This window comes from Hemibagrus wyckioides, linkage group LG19 (genome assembly GCF_019097595.1).
Source record: "Hemibagrus wyckioides isolate EC202008001 linkage group LG19, SWU_Hwy_1.0, whole genome shotgun sequence".
Taxonomy (NCBI): Eukaryota; Metazoa; Chordata; class Actinopteri; order Siluriformes; family Bagridae; genus Hemibagrus; species Hemibagrus wyckioides.
In genome coordinates this window covers 587169-609075 of record NC_080728.1, presented here as the reverse complement: position 1 = coordinate 609075, position 21907 = coordinate 587169, and the positions used below count along the sequence as shown (strand labels likewise).

The 21907-nt window shown below is 39.9% G+C and overlaps 1 protein-coding gene across 1 annotated transcript in view; it reads right to left on the bottom strand.

Moving 5' to 3' along the window:
• The window catches only part of cacna1c (calcium channel, voltage-dependent, L type, alpha 1C subunit), a 181172-nt gene extending 163271 nt beyond the window's left edge, over positions 1–17901 (bottom strand). Inside the window, exon 1 of the mRNA XM_058417795.1 lies at positions 17783–17901. The gene's annotated coding sequence lies outside the window, so the exon portion shown is untranslated. The remainder of the gene's footprint in view (positions 1–17782) is intronic.
• Positions 17902–21907: the final 4006 nt, after the last annotated feature.

Sequence of the window (21907 nt, the reverse complement as noted above, 5' to 3'; positions counted from 1 at the left end):
CTGCATTGTTTTCATATAAATGTAACATTTCAGTGAAAAACATTAAACAGGAGTTGTTTGTTTTTTTAAGAATTAAAAACTGCATGCTTGTCCTGATTCATCAGGCTTTTTAGAATTATCACTAAAACACAACACAAGTCTTCATATTACAGAAATGATTTTCAGCTCATAGCAAAACATTTTTAGGAATGTGTATTTTGAGACATGAAATGGGGTCATTTATGTCCATAATATTCTGAACCCTTAAAAAAATAAAGCGAATCCAATGAAAGCTCTCACTCATTTACAGCTTAACTAGGAGTGTTCTCTCATTATTCAAGACTAGAGACGTAACAGGGTAATATCACAAACTACTTTATACCAAGGATTCCAAGGAGTAGGCACCCAGAAACCAGTTAGGAAACAATAAGTTCCTATTTCCACAACCATTAAGAGTAATTAGCAGGTGTTATTAAAAAATTCCCATGATTAATTAATCATCAAGAGGTTTGAGTACCTCTATAAAAGAAAAACATTTGGCAATTTGTGTTATGGAGCACTAAGGTTTGTGTCATCATGCGAAGAAAGGACATCAGCCATGACCTCAGAGAAGCAACTGTTACTGATCATCAATCTTTGAAAGGTTATAAGCCCATGTACAAACAATTTGAAATTCCACATTCTACAGTGAGAAAGATTGTTTACATGGTGTACCAGCAAATCCAGTCTAAGGTCAAACCATTTAATGCTTAGAGATATAAAGATAAACCCAAGCCCTATATCTTGTGTCCTACAGGCATCTATTAGCACATTACATTTTTATGTTCATGACAGCACAATCAGAAAAAGACTGAACATGTATAGCTTTAATGGAAGTGTCATTAGGAAAAAGCTCCTTTCCTATAGGGCAGGGGCTAAAATGTTCTGGAAAAGTATCCTTTGGACTGTGCAAGGTAAAGATATTTGGTCATGTACAGCATCATGTTTGATGCAAACCAAAACACAGCCTACCACCTGTAAAGCATATTGGTGGAAGGGTGATCATTTAGGCTTTATATTGAAGCCACAGAACTTGGAAAACTTGCATTCATTGAGACTACTATAAACTCCTCTATACCAAAATATTCTTTAAGACAAATGTGAGGCCTTCACTGAAACTGTGTCATGTAACAGGACAGTGATCCCAAGCACACCATCTGGGGTTCAGCTCAAAATTTTGCTCTTCGCTCCTTATTTTTCTTTTCTTAAAGATTATTATTTTTAAAGATTATACTGATTGATGCAAGAAACTCAAATGTAGGAAAAGACGACATAGTTCTTGCTCCAAAACAGCAGTAGGGAATTGCTTTCCATGCAGCTCATCATAATCCCATAGCAGGATTTTTAGGTCAAAAGAAAACTCTGAACTGTCTAATGGCCCATTTCTTTTGGCAGAACATTTATGCCACTGTTGGCCAGTGGTGTTCAGCATGTCATAAATATCAGCTGGTGAATCCACTGGCCTCCCAAAAAGAAAAAAAAAATCGAGGTCCCCTTCAAAAGCATTCGGATTGACCTTATTAGGCCATTGGAACAGACTGCATGAGAGCATTGCTTTGTATTATTACAAGTGGACTATGCAATGCAACACCAACAAGTTGTGCCACACAAAACTCCTGAAAGGAATTCTGAATAAATGGGACACCATGTTTATTTCACACACACACACACACACACACACACACACTCACAAACATTGTGAACTATACAAACAAATAGGAATTAAAATGTATTCATAACAGCCACATTTGGATGGTCTGGTTGAATTATTTCATCAAATGCTGAAAAATATGATTCAGAAGTTTATGTATAATGATGCTTTTAATTAATATAAGTAGCTTGAACCCCCATTGCAGAATGATTGGTCCTGCAATGTAGCCTCCACTGTAGTCTAACTAACTGATTTACTATATGGATGTGAGCCTCAAGCAGAATATGCAAGTGGTGCCAGTGAACTCACAGAGCTCAGGCTTGATATGGAGGACATCAAGAATCCCACTGTGACTGTGTTAGTTCTGTGGTGATGGTTGGAACTCAAACAAACCCAAATAACTCTGCAATTGAATGGCAATGGACAAGAGTGTCCCCAAATAAGCTAACAAAAATTGTGATTTGCCTGGACCCAAGACCATAAAGAAAGTGATTTAGGCTCTCCAGCATGAGTTAGGTGGTGTGGGTATGGGGCAGTGGGGGCATGGTTGACCAGTGGTATGTGAATGGAAGGTCAAGTCATGTGGGACATTAACTGAGTTAATTTTGATTTCTATTTTATACATTAAACTAAAATGGAGATTATAATATGAATTTAATGATTTAATGAGATTACTTTATGGGACTGATTAATTCTATTGAGAAACCTAATTTTATTACTGGTATGTATCTTACATTTCTAGTCCTTCCTTTTTAAACAGACATATTTACCCTAAAATGTTTTTTAACCCTCCTCTTTTCCTCCAACATGGTAGGAGTAGTGATATCAGAGTGATGCCAGGATTTACACAGGAAATGTCCATATTGCTTTCATGTGGTGTCAGATTGCCAACAGAATTTACAGAGGTTGAACTTTTAGCTTCAGGAGAGCAAGAGTAGAACAGATTATCATAATAGTATTATAGGTCATAAAGATTTAGTAGTTATTCATCATTAATAACTAGTCTCACTTAGGATACAGAGCAGTTTAACTAACTGCATAGCTGTTGCTACATTTTTCAGTTCACTCTAACTACAGTCCTTTGCAGATCCTTTACCTGTCTAGTTTAAAGTGGTGAAAGGCATCAGAATATTAAAAGTGTGGTGTACTTTAGTCCACTGTTTTAGTTAACTTCAACTGTATTTCATAGTGTATTGTTACTTTATGTGCTACACTCTGTATTATTTAACAAGATTTAACAGGACATTGTTTCTCTAGGGTTTGTGTATAAACTGAGCAATTTCCTCTACACTGGGTGAATGCAGGTTGCTTTTACTAGGTGGTTGCAATGTTATTTTAGATGCTTGCTATGGTGTTGCCAGGAGATTGCTATTTTATCCAATGTGGTTGCTAGATGGTTGATATGGCTATCCAGGTGGTTGTTAGGGTATTAGTAAGTCTTAGTAAGATTACTTGCATTAACCCTATCAAATACTTGCTAAAACACTGATGAACCAAAGAACACCTAACATCAATTACAAATTAGCATAAAGGTGCAGAATAAAAGTTTTTACCTCATTCAGGCTTATGTTTCCTGAGAGACAGTTATCTTAAGATAACTCCACATCTTATTGGTAAGCACAAAACCTAGCCCACATTCTCAGAACCTAGTCCCAGAGGAGCATTAGAATGTTCATGCAAATAACGAGTTTGAGAGGATTAATCTCCTCCTTTTACAAATGAAAGGTAACAGGCATAATCTCAACATTTTTAAAATTACTTTTAATTATTTTAATTATTTAAAATGATTGACTAGAGCTATATGCTGGTCCATTTTTCAGAAATAGCCAAGGAACCAGATCAAAAAATTATTTTGTCTCTGGGACTTACAGTTATTAAGATAGGTGTGTTATACCTCCACCATTAGGCAGTTAGGCTCATCTCATCTTGTTTGGCCATTATTATTGTGCCAAATTTCATGGACCTACCAAAAGTTATGACTCTTAATGACTCTCCTAATGGCTCTTCTCTTACAATCTGAATATTCAGAGGCAATCTGTGTCCAAAGAATGGTGAAGAGGTGGACAGAGGATGCTAGGCACAGCAAGATTGTCTGTAATGCATTAAATGGAATGCACTGTGACTCACATGTGGAGGACAAAAAGACGATTACATAGTGTGTCACAGACTGCATTATTTTCTGTGTTAATAACGTTTACCAGTCAGGTACACTGTTTTGCCAACAATAGTCCTGTAGGACCCAATAAAGTCCATATTCTTTGCTGTAATTAGCTGGGGAAGCTGGCAATGCAAAGAAACTGAATAAGTTAATCAAGAAAGTTGGCTCTATTCTAGAATTCAAACTGGACAGTCTGGAGTTTTTTTTTATAGCCTTTATTTGTCACATATGCATTACAACACAGTGAAATTCTTTCTTCACATATCCCATCTTTGGAGGTTGGGGTCAGCCATGATACAGCACCCCTGGAGCAGAGAGGGTTAAGGGCCTTGCTCAAGGGCCCAACAGTGGCAACTTGGCGGTGCTAGGGCTTGAAGCCCCAATCTTCTGCTCAACAACCCAGAGCCTTAACCACTTGAGCTACCACTGCCCCATTTGATTTACCTTAATTCACCTTTAATTTACAGTGAGGGAAAAAATTATTTGATCCCCTGCTGATTTTGTACGTTTGCCCACTGACAAAGAAATGATCAGTCTGTAATTTTAATGGTAGGTGTATCTGAACAGTGAGAGACAGAATAACAACAAAAAAATCCAGAAAAACACATTTCAAAAAAGTTCTACATTGATTTGCATTTTACTGAGTGAAATAAGTATTTGACCCCTTTGCAAAACATGACTTAGTACTTGGTGCCAAACCCTTGTTGGCAATCACAGACATCAGACATTTCTTGTAGTTGGCCACCAGGTTTGCACACATCTCACATCTCAAGGAATTTGGGCCCACTCCTCTTTGCATCCACGACCCATTTTCAATGCCCTGGCTGAGGGAAGGAGGCTCTCACTCAAGATTTGACGGTACATGGCCCCGTCCATCGTCCCTTTGATGCGGTGCGGTTGTCCTGTCCCCTTATCAGAAAACACCCCCAAAGCATAATGTTTCCACCTCCATGTTTGACGGTGGGGATGGTCTTCTTGGAGTCATAGGCAGCATTCCTCCTCCTCCAAACACGGCGAGTTGAGTTGATGCCAAAGAGCTGGATTTTGGTCTCATTTGACCACAACACTTTCACTCAGTTCTCCTCTGAATCATTCAGATGTTCACTGGCAAACTTCAGATGGTCCTGTACATGTGCTTTCTTTAGCAGGGGGACCTTGTGGGCGCTACTGGATTTGAGTCTTTCATGGCGTAGTGTGTTACCAATTGTTTTCTTGGTGACTGTGGTCCCAGCTGCCTTGAGATCATTGACAAAATCCTCCAGTGTAATTCTGGGCTGATTCCTCACCGTTCTCATGATCATTGAAACTCCATGAGGTGAGATCTTGCATGGAGCCCCAGACCGAGGAAGATTGACAGTCCTTTTGTGTTTCTTCCATTTGGGAATAATCGCACCAACTGTTGTCACCTTCTCACCAAGCTGCTTGGCGATGGTCTTGTAGCTCATTCCAGCTCAATGCATAACTTTTCTGAAATGCATTTTTCTGGATTTTTTTGTTGTTATTCTGCCTCTCACTGTTCAATTAAAATTACAGACTGATCATTTCTTTGTCAGTGGGCAAACGTACAAAATCAGCAGGCGATCAAATAATTTTTTCCCTCACTGTACCTTCAATTTATCTTTATTTCTTCATCCTTCTTTTTTAACTTTTTTTTGTAACTAGTACTAAGCTCTTCCCTCTCAAACCATGTGACTTGAGAGAGTTTTTATTGTTATTTTCGCCTCTGGACTTCTGTTTTCACCTTTCAGAGTGACCGGTGTGCAGCAACACGGTGCCGGCTTCGTTTATACCAGAGATATGCTGATCGAACTGCAACTGGCCCGCATTGTACTTTGTATCGGACCTTAAACATTCCAGATGAGATATGAAGGAGGACAGTGAGAGGATGCAGATGTGGAAGAAATCTGAGAAAGTGAGAAGATATAAACCATATCTCCTGTCTCTCATTATGGGGAACGTAAGATCACTGGACAATAAGATGGATGAGCTGACAGCTTTAGTACAGAGGGAGAAAATATTTCATGAATGCAGTTTGATGTGTTACACTGAGACTTGGCTACATGATGGCATACCTGATTCCAGCATTAATATTGACGGCTTCAGTGCAGTGCGGGCAGATCGGGAATGAGAGGAGTGCAGTAAGAGGAAAGGAGGAGGACTGGCTGTATATATTAATAATTAATAATATGTGGTGCCACCCGGGTCATGTGACTGTGAAAGAGCATGTCTGCAGCCCTGATATTGAACTTGTGGCTGTGGGGCTTCATCCATACTATATGCCCAGAGAGTTTTCTCATACCATTTTAGTTGCTGTCAGACTCGACACCCTGACGCCCTGTATCTCATCTCTGGTGACTTCAATCACACATCCCTCACGACAACATTTCCCACCTTCACGCAGTATGTTGATTGACACACCAGAGGTGACAGGACCCTAGACTTGATGTATTCAAATAGTAAAGGGGCCAATAGCTCTTCAGCCCTCCCCCCTCTAGGAAGGTCAGACCATAACCTGATTCATCTTCTGCCAGAATACACACCACTGGTTAAGCGGCAACCTGCTAATGTCGGAAAGGTGAGGAAATGGTCTGATGAAGCCAACACTGCCCTGCAGGAGTGCTTTAAGGCTACAAACTGGGAGGTACTCTGTGAGCCACATGGTGAGGACATTGACAAACTGACAGACTGCATCACAGAATATATCAATTTCTGTGTCGACATCTGCATGCCCCTAAAAACCATTCACTGCTTCCCCAACAACAAACTCTGGGTCACCAAAGACAAAGCCTGCTCAATGATAAAAAGAAGGCTTTTAAGTCTGGAGACAGAGAGGAAGTTAAGAGGGCTCAAAGACTGCTGTCTGTCAAAATAAGGGAGGGAACAGATATGTACAGGAGGAAACTGGAAAAGAGTCTGCAGCATAACAACATGAGGGAGGTGTGGAGAGGCATGAGGACAATCACTGGCTACAAGACCAGCAGCCAGGTGACGGAGAGTAATATTGATTATGCAAATAAGCTTAATCTATTCTTCAATAGATTTGATGTCAAGCCTCAAATGCAACCATCCCTCTGCCCCATTACATGTTCACCAGTTCATCCCCCTCAGGTAGTGGATTCCTCTGGAACCATCACCATCCCAGTGGATCAAGTAAGAAGGGAACTAAGCAGGCTTCACCCCTCAAAGGCTTCTTCAACTTAATATCTTCAACTTAAGCCTGCATCTGGGGAGGGTCCCGGTTCTATGGAAAACATCATGCCTAGTACTGGTACCAAAGGTAGCACAGCCCTGTGCCTCTAATGATTACAGGCCTGTAGCGCTGACCTCTCATTCATTTGATGAAAGCTTTTGAGAAACTGATCCTCAGTTCCATGCAGCCCCTCGTCAAACTCTTCCTTGATCCCCTACAATTTGCCTACCAGCCTCAACTCGGAGTGGACGATGCCATTATACATCTGCTTCACCACACCTATACCCACCTAGAGAAACCAGGGAATATGTTTTTTGACTTCTCAAGTGCTTTTAACACCATCAGTCCCACTCTACTTGGAGAGAAGTTGAAGAACATGAATGTGTACACTCATCTGGTTTCATGGGTTATGGACTACCTCATCAGACGTCCCTAGTACGTCCGAATACAGAACTGTGTGTCCGACATGGTGATCTGCAGCACTGGTGCTCCTCAGGGAACAGTTCTTTCTCCCTTCCTCTTCACCCTGTATACATTGGATTTCAGACACAACTCGGAATCCTAACACTAAACTCAACAGCGCTCTACAAGAAAGGTCAGAGTAGGTTGGATTTTCTGCGGATGTTCTACGAGTCTGTGGTGTCTAGTGTCATTTTCTATGCAGTGGTCTGTTGGGGATGTAACATGAAGGTGGCAGATTGAAATTAACCGGACAAACTAATCAGGAGGGCTGGCTCTGTACTTGGCATTGAGCTTGACCCAGTTCACGTTGTTGTTGATAGAAGAATGCTATCAAAACTCCATTCAATCCTGGACAACTCTTCTCATCCACTACACAGTGTGCTGGTTGATCAGAAGAGCACATTCAGCCAGAGACTGATCACTGCCAAGTGTAGCACTGAGCGCTTTAGGAGATCTTTCATTCCCGTGGCAATAAAACCGTACAATTACTCCCTTTAAGTGTTTTGACATTTTCATGTGCAATTTCATGTGCAATACGTAATAATGGGTGCTATAGTAATTATAGACCTTTCATGCACATTACAATTTCACCATTTTTTCTATCATGTACAATACAACTGTACCATTATCACCTGTTAAATTATCACCAATTTACAATCCTTGTGTGCAATATTACAGCTCTACACTAGTATTTGTATAGTATTTGTATTTATTTATTCTATTTTACAGTTTATAAAAAAATAAACAGTGTATATATTTCTTTCTCTCTCGCTTATATTTTTATTTTCATTAGAGCAACTGTAACATGGTAAAGGAATTTCCCCATGGGATTAATAAAGTTCTTTGAAGCTTGAAACTTCAGGAACTCTGGGGCTTCTGCCCGAGTCATAGGAGTCCCAGGGTTAGGTTCAAGGGCTCTGCTGGAGGTGGTAAGTCCTTTCCAGCTAAATGTTTTCACCTGCCTATCTCATAACTGCCTCCAGGCTCTTAGTGAATCTGTGTCTCTCCTTCTGCAGAATGTTAAATTCAAATTCAAATTTTATTTGTCACATACATAATCGTACACAGTATGATATTGTCACAACAGGACTCAGAGGCAGAGAGAGAATCCAATGCAGGTTTATCCAATGCAGAGGAAATAGCATCTAGTAGATAAAGTGGCAAGTAAACGAAACGGAACATGCACTTATGGCACTCTCACATAAACAGTCTTAATACTCGCCGCTGCCTTCTGCGAGTGAGCGCTTTAAATAGCTCCATGAAATTGTGTGCAGGTGGTGATGATTAAAAGTCAGGTGATTGTGAGAGCCGGGGCGTGGTTGAGGTTGGTGAGCCCGTGACAGTACCCACCCCCAAGGGCGTCTCCAGACGTCCGAGAGCGACGATGGGGGCAACCGCGGCCTCTGGGAGCGGGTCGATCTGGGCTGCGCTGATGGAACTCGGCGAGCAGCGCTGGATCGAGGATGTCATCCCGGTCCACCCATAATCTTTCCTTGGGACCATACCCCTCCCAGTCCACTAGATATTGCAGACAGCTGCCGCGTCACTTGGAGTTCACAATCTCTCTGACTTGGTAGACTGAGTTGTCTGCGTCGACCTCGGGTGGCGACGAGATCTCGGGCTCTGTGAGTGGAGAGAGAACAGGGTTAGTGAACAGCTTTAGGAGAGAGACATGGAATGTAGGCGAGATCCAGTAGTGCACAGGCAGGACGAGTTCATAGGAGACGTCATTAATACGCCTCCGGACGTTGAATGGACTAATGTTGTGGGGACTGAGCTTCCTACAGGGGAGCTTGAGGCAGAGGTCCCATGTAGAGATCCAGACCCGATTGCCCGGATGGTAGCTCAGTGTTTCCCTGCACCTAGTGTCGGCTTGTTTCTTCTGCCGGCGGATGGCACGGCGCAGGTGGACATGCACCGAAGCCCAGACCCTCTCACTCTCTCGGAACCAGTGGTCGATGGATGGTACTTCGGATGGCTCGCCGGACCACGGGAACAGAGGTGGCTGATAGCCGAATATGCATTGGAAGGGAGTGAGCCCGGTGGTTTCTTGATGAAGTGAGTTTTGTGCATACTCGGCCCAGGGCAGGTATTGGTTCCAATCATGCTGGTGTTCGTGGCAGTATGCTCTGAGATAGCATGCAATCTCTTGGATCTTTCTCTCCATTTGGCCGTTTGATTGCGGATGATAGCCCGACGATAAACTCACTGAAAACCCCAGCTGTTTCAGGAATCCATGCCACACCCTGGAGATGAACTGGGGCTGAACTTTGAGAACCAATCTACCACAACAAGGATGATGGTGAATCCGTCTGACGCGTGTAGGTCGGTGATGAAATCGACTCCTAGGTGGGACCATGGTTGGTGGGGAATCGGGAGTGGCATGAGCTTACCCTCCAGTAAACGGCAAGGCGTGGAGATGACGGCACAAACGGAGCATCCCTTCATGAACTGGTTAACATCTCTGGTCATGTCTGGCCACCAGTACCTGCTTCGGATGAGTGAGAGGGTGCGCTGTCTGCCAGGATGGCCGGAGCCCGGTGAAGAGTGTACAGAGTCCAGGAGGGCAGTGCAGATGGATGTTGGGACATACATTTTGCTCTCTGGACCTCCCAGCAGAGCAAGTTCGTCCATAGTGGCGGCACGGATTTCCTCGTCCAGTGACCAGAGGATGGGACACACAAATAAGTCTGGAGGAAGTACTGGATCACTTTCTTCTGGTTGGGGGTCTGGTGAATACATCTGGGAAGGCACGTCAGCTTTGGTGTTCTTACTGCCGGGGCGATAGGAGACCGTGAATCGGAACATGGTAAAGAAGAGCACCCAGCTCGCTTGCCGCGGATTAAGACATTTGGCCTCTTTGAGGTATTGGAGAATTTTATGATCTGTGATTACCTCAAAGGGATGAATAGTCCCCTCCAACCAGTGCCACCATTCCTCCAGTGCCAGCTTAATCGCTAACAGCTCGTGATTCCTGATGTCATAATTTCACTCCAACGGGGTTAGTTTTTCCAAATAGAAGGCGCATGGACGGAGTGCCAAGGGTTTACCTCCTCGTTGGGACAACACCGCTGCTACCCCCAGAGCCGCCAATCCTTCACCGCCGCTACTTTAGACTGGTCCATCCTGATACCTGTCGAGGAGATGATGTAGCTCAAAAACTGAACGACTGGTGGAACTCGCACTTCTCTAGCTTGAGGAAGAGGTGGTGATGGCAGAGGTGCACTCTGCACTTTGCCACAGCATGGTCCTCGGCCCTGCATAGAAAGAATCTCCACCCTGTGTAGCCCGTGTTTGTATGGCTGAGCATACAACATCTCTAGCAGTACAAAGGCTGGCCAGGGAAGTCAAAGATTGACCTTCAGCCTCACCAGCTACCTCCACTTCCTGTTCCAGATCCTAAAGCAGCCACAGGTCTTTTTTTTCCTACTGACATGGATGAACAGTATCTCCCCAGGAATGCATTAATATTTTTCACAGGCCATAAATGGGATATACAGGTGAATAACTTCATACCATACAAACAAGGACATGAAGCAGATGCCACAAAGCACTTCTATTTCAGTTTGCGAGGAACACTAATTGAAGAAGGCAAAGCAGTCCTTGACTGAAGCTAAAGTAAAATCCACAAAGCCAAAAAAAAACATTACCATCAAGGTTTCACTGCAGAGGGCTCATGACATCATACTGCATTCATAACCCCATGCGGGCTATAATAGTGTGTCTGTATTCCATTTGGCCTTTTCAACTTCCTCTGTGACACTTCAAAGCTATGGAAGAGGTGCTGAGATCCCTGAAAGAATGTATTCCCTACATGGATACCTTTCTTTGTTTTACCAAAATTTTTGATGAACAAACAGAAAGAGTTCTCACACTCTTTAACAACATGGATTTCAGATATTTAGGTCAGCTTCTAGCAGCTGGTTTCAGGGTTGATCTAAAGGAAAGCATTAGTCACTAACCAGCAGAATTTCACATACTATAGGAGACTTATAAGCTCACAGGATTTCTAGGCTTTTTTTAGAGCTTTTTGGGAAGAGAAAAGCCCATATATGAGCTGCTTCAGACTAAACTACGGCAACCAGAACACAGATAGAAGCCCACAACAACCTTTAAAGACATCATTTAGCTGGACGATTGAGGAACAACAGGCACTGGAGTAGTTTATTTCTTTACTTATAAGCCCATAGCGTGGCATATCCTAATTTTGACTCACCCTTCACTCTACAAGCAGACGCATCTGACAGGTGAACTTGCAGATATCCATCTTGATATAAATAAAAATAATAATACAATAAAATAAACAAACAACATGTCTTACCTTCCAGTGAACATAGTGAGTTATGCTACAGAGGATGTGAAATGTGCTGTTTGGTATGGTAGTTGAGTGGCCAAGTGGAACACTGTTGCTTGTGTTGCTGTCCTTTACACGTTTTCCCAAGGATCCCACTTACAGCTCACCAATCACCTGGTAATAGTGTTGGTGATGGTAGTGAATGTGGAATTCCTAGAAAGTTGAGGTGATCCAGTGTATGTAGTATAACCTGTGGCTGGTGACAGGAAGAAAACAAGGATGCTTTATTGAATATCTCTAAACACTGGTCAGTGACCTGTCAAGGAGCCTGAATCCAATCCTAACTATGTGAACAGAAAGGTCAAATGAAAGTTGGGGATAAATGAGAGTGGTGATTAATGGGATTAAATTACAGCTCTGATCATGAGTGAGTCTGATGATGAGTGCACCATTTGAGATTACTGTTTAAGAATACCTGTTGAGAGAAAACGACAGATCTGCTATTAACCACTCACAAGCTACCATGGATTCCAAAAAGGGGGGAAAGGGGTGAATACTTACTCAAATCCTGTCAGATTTTTACAAAGGGTCATGTGTACCAGCTGCATGCACAGATAGATGAACAAGCTGAACAAACTAATATACAGATGCCCTATTACTTGTACCTGCTGAGGCAGATTATACTTAAAAGAATGACTCATAGCCTGTCCTGGAAGACCAGTCTTTGACGCTCCAAGACACAAACACTGAAATGAGTCATAATAGAAGGCCACGACAAGTTATGACAATCACACATGAATCACTTGATCAACCTTCAGTACATCGCTAAGTTTCATTCAATTAAATTATCGACTCATAAAACTTCATTCTTACATACTAACAATATTAATTATTAATAATTAATTAATAATGACACCATATCCTGTCCTTGCCCATGCATTACCAAAAGTCTATGCATGCTCCATGCTCGAACTTCACATTTGACAAATTTCACACATTTCTTGTCAGATGTATTACCCTCCTTACATTATCTACCCTCATGCTAATCACCGATTGTGCTAATTAATAACTGGATATATTAGGAGCCATTTTGTTTCATGTCGAGAAGCAAGTGTAGTCAAATATATATTTAATATGTAGCTTAATTTTCACAAGAATAACACAATAAGTAGAAATAGTTTTTGTTGTTGTTTTTGAGAAAGAGAATTTTCAGTCACCTTAACATGTTTTATACAATTTAGTTTTGCAGTATTAAAATACTGTGGTTAGTCATGGAAGAGGATACAGTAGTTTTGCTTGATTTTAGCAGAAGATGGCAGCAGAAGACCACAAATTGCACATCGAATGCTGGTCTCCAAACAAATCTCTGTGTATAATAATTTCTCTCAAAGTTCAGTTTGGGTATTTTTTGTTGGATTTGAGGCAAATAGCCCTAGCAGCTACTAATGGTAATGGTGGGTCACTTGTTTTCCCGAACTAGCTTAAGAGGCAATGCATTCTTTATCTTCTGTACATGTTATCTTTTGTGTTTTTTAGTTTTGAATTTAAAAAACTTGTTAAAATGTTACTGAATATTTACGTGCAATTTCAGTTTAGAATGCTTCTTTCTAAAATAATAATAATAATAGTAATAATAATAATATACAGAAAGTACACAATTTACATACAAAAATATTAAACTACTATTGCTGTTAAGTTATTGCCTCTTCTCATAATGCTATAGTATGACACTTAATGAGACTGTAAAAAAATGTAATCTATTTTGTGCCTGGAAGCAAATATTAATGACATTTTGATAGAAGGTTATGTTGACCTCAAAACAGACATTTTGTAGAAAAGATAAATAAATAAGTCATAACTGCAGTAAACAGACTACAACCACGTTTCTGTGTTTAATCATTTCTGTCCTGAGTTACAGGAAACTGTCACTACTACTCGTAGGCTGGTTATTTCAAAATATGTGACCGCTGAAAACAAAGTTTTCAAAAAGAATGAGACCAATGAAACACTACCATTCTCTTCCTTATGGAGGGAAAAGTGAACTTTGGGGTATTTCTGTTCAAACACAAAAGCACAAGCAGATTCTCATAAAAGATCTACTCTGGTTGCTATGGTATTCAAACCTGTCAGCTAGGATGTTGCTAGGTGTTTTTTCAGCTTGTTGCTAGGATGCTGCTGCTTGGTTGCTATGGTATTATACATTGTTGCTATGCTATGGTATTGCAAGATAGTTGCTATTTTATTTTTGGTTGCTAAGGTGTTTCAAGGTGGTTGCTGTGTTATCCCAGGTAGTTGCTAAGGCATTAGTATGTGATTGCAATTTTATTCTAGGTAGTTGATAGGGTGTTGCTAGGGGATTACTTGGCTATTCCAAGTGGTTGTTAGGGTCTTGATTGATGGTTGTTAAGATATTCTTTATGTTGTTGCTAATGCATTGCTACATATTTGTGATGATTTCCTAAGTGTGTGCTATGCTGTTGTTATGTAGTTAGTATGGGATCACATTGGTTGTTAGTATTCCCAGTGCTTGCTAGGGTTCTGACGGGCATTTAATATTTCGATAAAAAGTGGTTCCTAGTATGTTGCTAAGTCATTGCAGTGGTTTCCAAAATGGTTGTTAGGGTCTGTGGTTGCTATGGTAACAGCCATGTTGCTAGGGAGCTGTTAGTGAGCAGAACAATGGTGTTTTCTTGTCGATTCATGAATGTGAATCCATTGCTTGTATACTGAATGAAAAATACTGCACAGTTATTAATTCAACATGTTTCTTTTGATATTACAAATTTATCGCAAACTGATCAGCTTCAGCTTCTCCTGAGGTCACTGTGTGGTGGAAGAAGACTGGAGTGAACACTGACCCCTGTTTAATTTTCTGCTTGATTGACAAAAAGTGCTCATCTCATATTAATTCAAAATGAATGAGCATACACTGCAGGATGATAAATATACACACACATCAATGTGCATGAAAGAAAGATACATGAAATCTGATTTAATTTTGGTGTCACTACTGAAAACATTCAGAGCTTTGTGTGTGTATGTACAAGTGTGCATATGCCATGATATACACTACCAGTCAAAAGTTTGGACACACCGAAATACACAATAATCTGGTTTGAACAGTTGATATTGAGATATGTCTGCTACTGACGCTCTGTAAAGCCTTCATAACGCCTCTAATCTGAGGTGCTGTTAATCGGTGATTTCTGAGGCTGGTAACTCTAAATGAACTTCTCCTCTGCAGCAGAGGTCAGTTTTGGTCTTGCTTTACTGGGATGGTCTTCATGTGAGCCAGTTTCATCATGGGGCTTGATGGGTTTTGCAAATGCACTTGACAATACTGTTCTTGCAAGAACTATTCCAGAACACCTGACCTTCGTGTCTTAAAATAACAACTGACTGTTTTTTGTTGTCATTACATATGGATTACTGAAGTCCATGTGTGTTATTTCATAGTTTTGAAATCTCCAGGATTGTTCTAGAATGTAGAAAATAAATCCCTAAACAAAAAACATTGAATTAAAAGGTGTGTCCAAACTTTTGACTGGTAGTGTATTTATCAATTAAAAATACAATATCTTGAATATAGATACATTTATTTAGTATTTAATTTACATTAATCTAAACGTATTCACCACAAAAGGCTAAATATGAACACAGCTGAATGAACACCAGATGGATGTGGCATGGATTACAGAGGCAGATCCCATGCTGAGGTGAATAGCGACTCAATGAATGGTACCATTTCCGTGCATGCTTTGACTTTATCACAGCTAATATTAGCATCCTCTGTGCTGATGAAGTGCTTTCAAAGACAAATCAAGTACTGTCTTCATCTGCTTTTCTTTTCCCAGCACACTAGACCCTCTATAATTTGCCTACTCATCAAATAGAAACCACATCTTACACATCTTATATTCCATCTCAACATGGGAAGGAGGAACAATGTCAGACTGACACACAGGATTCATCCCAACAGAGACACAAATGTACCAACAGCAAGAACTCCTGACTGCACAAGCTCAAGGACTGAGAGTGAAATGAAAAGACTGATCTGTATAGACTGTACTTTTCATGAAGCTTGACCTGCAATGTCAGCCTTTCTGATATGTTTTATCCAATCATAACAGCAAGTTTTAGTGTTTTAGTCAGTCATTCGTCAGTCAGATCTGGAATCAGCTTGTGCACCAGTGGAAAATACATACATGAAGTGGCTTCAGGTAAACGAGCAGAGAAGAGTGGGCAATCTGCATATGCTGCAGTGGTTGGGATGCAGCATCTGCCTTGTGGAAGAAAGGTCAAATATAAAACTACGGTTAAACCCAGCTATAATTGATGTTACAGTATATCAATAAAATTATCATCCTATTCTGGTGTAACGTCTGGGACCCCCGCCCTATGCAGGGCTCGACCCCAGACGCCCGTGGTGTGTGTACACACGCCAGCACACGGTGTAATGAGACCCATGCACAGGATTCAGCGAAGCACTGCTTTTATTACATTTAAGACGCGACATAGGGAAACAAACGTAACACTAGACATGGCGTGGTTAACTAAACTAACCAAAACCTAGACCTTAGCTTGGACATGGAACCTAGCAAACAAAACCCCAACAGAAACCACGGTACAGATAACAATCATGGACCCGGACACAAACACAAGGATCCCTATTTATAGGGGTAGACATTAGGGCTAATGGGATACAGGTGACACAATCAGGATAGGAACAATAGGAAGGGCGTAACAAAAGACACACAAAGAAGCAGGCTTCCAAGGTTCACCTGCCAGCGCCCTCTCTGGGCCTGGCAGGGAACTGTCCAGCTGTTCCTGACATCTGGTCTGTTGTTTCTTATTCATCTTTTGGTCTTAAAACCCAAATGCCTTCTGTGTATAGAAAAAAACAAAAGAACTGGCCTTACAATTAAAATATTTTCAGACAAGACTGTAAATATGATCAGTTATCTTTCAATCATCATTTTTCAACATTTTACATGTTGTATTTCACTGGATGAAATTACTAGTTATCTAATGATAAACAGTGGAGCCTCAGCATACAAATGTCCTCCATTACGAATTTAGTATTTAAATTTTGCAAGAAATTTGCATCGACATACGAAGCATTTTCAGCATAGTCAGTGAAAGCTATTTGAAAGACTCAACCCACAATGCCAATGTTGCCTTCGGCATGCATTCGAAAGCTAGGTGATTTTTCTGCTGTTTTTTTGTTGACAGATTGGTGGCGTGGGTGGTCTGTTCTATTTTTAGCCAAAGCATGGTGGCATGAGTTGCTGTGAGGAAATTTCCTGTGGAAATTGGTAATATTGGTCACATTTGTGGGTGGCTGGAACAGATTATCTGCAGAACTTGCCTCCAGAACTAATTACATTCATCAGCCGAAGTTCCATTGTACATTGTATGATCTCTGCTTAGCTATTTGGCTAATGTTAGTGCTTAGAGCTACATCAGGGCAGCTGGAGTAACATGTTTTGGATGAAGATTCCATAATCAAAGGCAATTATTGATCTGTAAAGTGTACAAGCACTTAGATTTGAGCAATTGTTCATGAACTTTTACATATAGGAGGGTTAAAGCTGCACCACAACTCTAATATGATGGGAAATGTGAGAAGAAAGAAAATATTTTTAAAGGCTACATACCATGAGTGAAAACTAATTAATCAACTATGTAGGACTTGCACAAGGCTTATGATAGCTCTTACATATCCTCATATTTATCTTATCATTGGGTACAGAGCAGCACAAACCTATCCACATATGAACAAAATAGTGCCTTCAGTGTTCTAAGTTTATCACACTTCACACATTGTCCTTGGTTTGGTCAGTCAGTCTTGTGAAACTGTTTTATTCTGTGGCTTGATTCTACTAAACACTACTTCATCATGATTGAGCACTTGTTTACGTATGTACAACCAGACTGCGCCAGGAGAATCTGCTTTCCCTTAGAAATGTGCACTGGTAGTATATTGAAGTTTATTTTATATACTCTTACCTTTAATCTTGTCTTCTTAGAAGATACGTTTCTTAAAAAGGCACAGATCTGTGGTCCATGTTGATATGAAAAATTCCACAGTGCAAATTTAATGCTGTAAGTAATTAAATGAATAGGAGAGGGAAGAGAACTGAAGTCATTTGGAAGAGTGTGTTTGTTTGAGCTTCTGGAGACCTCCAAGGCACAGCTCCTTTTATGGTGTAGAGTTATGTATGTGTGGCTGAGGGCCTGAGTGAGAGCTCTTACCCTGATTGTGTCCAGGCAGCATCACATACCCATAATCACACAAGCCTGATAACATAACATACCATAGCTTAAAATTAAGAATACGTGTTCAGTCCTGCTCATGAGTAAGGGTCAAGAAAACAGCTGACTAAAAAAAGAAACCATATTAAATGCCCAAGATCTTCATAGTCAGTATATAAAGATATATGTTACCATGATGGGAAGAAATGCTGGGCTTCCTGTGTTTGTGCCTTACTTTGACACTATATGCATGTTTAACCAAGCCCTTTCCCTGACATCCATTTCTTAAATTCCATCAGTGACTCTGCAAACACTCATGCTCCATCCTTGGCCAGAAAACTGTGCTAGAAAGTGTTTGACTACACTACCAGTCAAAAGTTTGGACACACCTTCTAATTCCATGGTGTTTCCTGATGTTTATTTCTTTCTACATTGTAAAACCATGCTGAAGGCGGCCGAAATACACAATTATCTGGTTTGAACAGTTGATATTGAGATATGTCTGCTACTGATGCTCTGTAAATGATCCCTTCATAACGCCTCTAATCTGAGGTGCTGTTAATTGGTGATTTCTGAGGCTGGTGACTCTAAATGAACTCCTCTGCAGCAGAGGTCAGTTTTGGTCTTGCTTTACTGGGATGGTCTTCATGTGAGCCAGTTTCATCATGGTGCTTGATGGGTTTTGCAAATGCACTTGACAATACTGTTCCTGCAAGAACTATTCCAGAACACCTGAAACTTCGTGTCTTAAAATAACAACTGACTGTTTTTTGTTGTCATTACATATGGATTACTGAAGTCCATGTGTGTTATTTCATAGTTTTGAAATCTCCAGGATTGTTCTAGAATGTAGAAAATAAATCCCTAAACAAAAACATTGAATTAAAAGGTGTGTCCAAACTTTTGACTGGTAGTGTGTGTGTCATTGGACCTGGAGTATGCACTTAAGTGTTTCTCTCTCTCCTGAAATTGTCTCTCAAATATATACTTTAATTTAAAACTATTGACTAGTCTAGAAACTCTTGAGCACTAGGATGAAAAACAGAGCCTTCAGTAGATTTTAAGGCAATGAGAGGTAACTAACTAAGTGGTGTTTAATTTGTACGGTACACTGGTACGGCACGTCAAAACAGTGAAAAGACGCACACTACTCATTTACATTCAGCCTTTGAACATGCATCTAAGCAACTTAAATTATCACACAAAATCTTGAGTCTTGATAATGAGAGCAATATTTTAAATATTAATATAAACAATAAATGAATAAACAAAAAAGGAGAATAATTGTTGACCCCATTTGTAAACCATGTGGCCCGATTTGGGGTCATGACCCCAAGTTTGGAAATCCCTGGATTAACCTGGAGCTGAAAAGTGAGTCTACTTCATTAGTATATCAGATAAATGCAGAAATATTTTAATGCATACAGGGACTTTCTTTTTTTTAACATATCTTTATTAAGAAAACATGTAAGATAACAGAAAAATCTTCAAAGAAAATAATTTTAACTATCTTCCCTTCCAAACATCCTACCAACCTCCCATCCTCAGCATCCACATGTTCAATTACCCAAGGCAAAAAAATGGGCTAAGACAGACAAATATTACCACATCAAACAAAAGTATATCACGTTTACATCAATCACTACACTGAGAGGAAACTAACATTTCTTGTATCGCTATTTTGTTATTTTCAAAGAAATTGTATAAAAATATGCCATATTTTATAGTAATCTTTATGAATCTCCAAAACCAAAATGAGCCAAAATATCCTTCATGTAATGCCTCTCCACCCTATCAAACGCTTTTTCTGCGTCAAGTGATAAGATACTGTACATGTATCAGTGGTTTCCCTTTTCTCATAAAAAATATTTAAGACTCGTTTAATATTGTGAGTCATCTGACCGTCCTTAATAAATCCATTTTGGTCAGTGCCTATAACAGATGGAAGACATTTTTCTAATCTTGTTGCCGAAATTTTGGCAATTATCTTCGCATCTGTATTAAGCAGGGAAATTGGTCTGTATGACTCACATTTAGTAGGAGCTGTGTCAGGTTCCAGAATTAAAGTTATTAAGGCTGTTCTCAGTGTGGGTGGCAAATAACCATTTTGAAATGACTCTTCATACATTTCCTTCAGGGAACCGACTAATTTGTCTTTGAATATCTTGTATATATCAGTCAGTAGGCCATCAGGGCCGGCTGTTTTACCTTTCTTTAGTTTTGTTATAGATTCTAAGATTTAACTTTCTTATAGCATATTATCTAAGTTGTTTTTATCTTCTTCAGATATAAGTGGAATCTGTAAATCATTAAGGAAATGGCCTTGATCTTCAATATAAAGTTCCGATTCAGATTTATATAAATCTTTATAAAATAAGACAAAAGTGTTATTTATTTCTATAGGGTTTGATGTTAGCTCTCCATTTTCAGTTTGAATGTTATTAATTGCATTTTCTGTGTCTTTCTTTTTGATCTGCCATGCTAGCAACTTTCCTGCTTTTTCTCCATGTTCATAGTAAGATTGCTTTAATCTTATTAAGCTAATTTCAGCTTTTGTTATGGAGAGGGCATTATATTGGGCCCTAAGTTTAATAAGTTTATTATGTATTTTAACTGAATTATTTGAATATGTCTTTTCCTCTTCCATTTTAATTTCTTTTTCCAGTAAGTTCAATTCTAATTTAAGTTTGTTTTTGAAATGATCTGACCTCGTAAGTATGCCTTGAATGCTTCCCACCTTGTAGCAGCTGACGTTTCATCTTTATTTTCTTTAAAAAAAATTGTCTATCTGTTCCTCTATGAATTTTATAAAATCTGGATCATGTAACCATTTTGGATGGAGGTGCCAACGATATGTTTTGTACATACTACCTTCTGTCTTATAAATTAATGAAACTGGACTGTGATCTGAGACAACGATAGGTTCATATTGGCACATTTTTATTCTTGGAAATAGGTCATTAGAAATCAAGAAATAGTCAATACGAGAATGTCCCTCTGTCACGGTAGAGCAGCATGAATATGTTCTTTTGCTAGGATTTGATCTCCTCCATAGGTCACATAAGTTAAGTTCTTTAATATAGTCCCCTATCTTTTTCCTAGATTGTGTGTGTGTTGTATCTGAACCTGTTGAGCGTCAAGATTAGGAGATATTGTACAACTGAAATCTCCAGCCACTATCAGCTTTCCTGGCAAGGAGGCTATTAAGAGGAATAATTTTTCAAAGAAACTTAGACAGTCTATATTAGGGCCATATACATTTATATAGGAAATAAACGCTAAATAGTTTTGGAATCCACAGAAAACATCCAATCTGCAAGTCACCATGCATAATACATTTCCCTCTAGACATTTACCTCAAATACCTTGTCTATTGGAAAATTCCTCGACTTCTTGTTTAACCTCCTGTATTGTGGACATAATTCCTGTGAACTGAAAAGTTTTTTTTTTTCATGCTTGTAATTGTGCTCATAATGTTGCTTTCTGCCTTTTTGCTAGTATTTGTGCTAACTTCTTTGCTCTTGTGTGTTGCGCTAGCTGGTTGATTAGCTGAGTCTGTATCTAAATCGTCTTGGTTTCCTTGTTTCTTCTTTACTGTGCGCGTTGTCATTCCGTGTAGATAATGCTCACACATTTTAATATGACTGTTTAGTTTCAGAAAATAATTTGGCTGTTTAAGGAAGATATTGCCAAATGTTGTTGGAGCATGAATACACACGTCTGTTCAACATGCCACCATGTTGAATCCCCCAAGGCAGGGACTTTAACACTGCGTTAATAGTGTATTACGATGAGGAACTTTATGGCTTATGAAGTTAAATCGTTTTTATATAAGGTAGCCCAGATTTAAAAATGACAATCCTTTCACACAAAATCAGA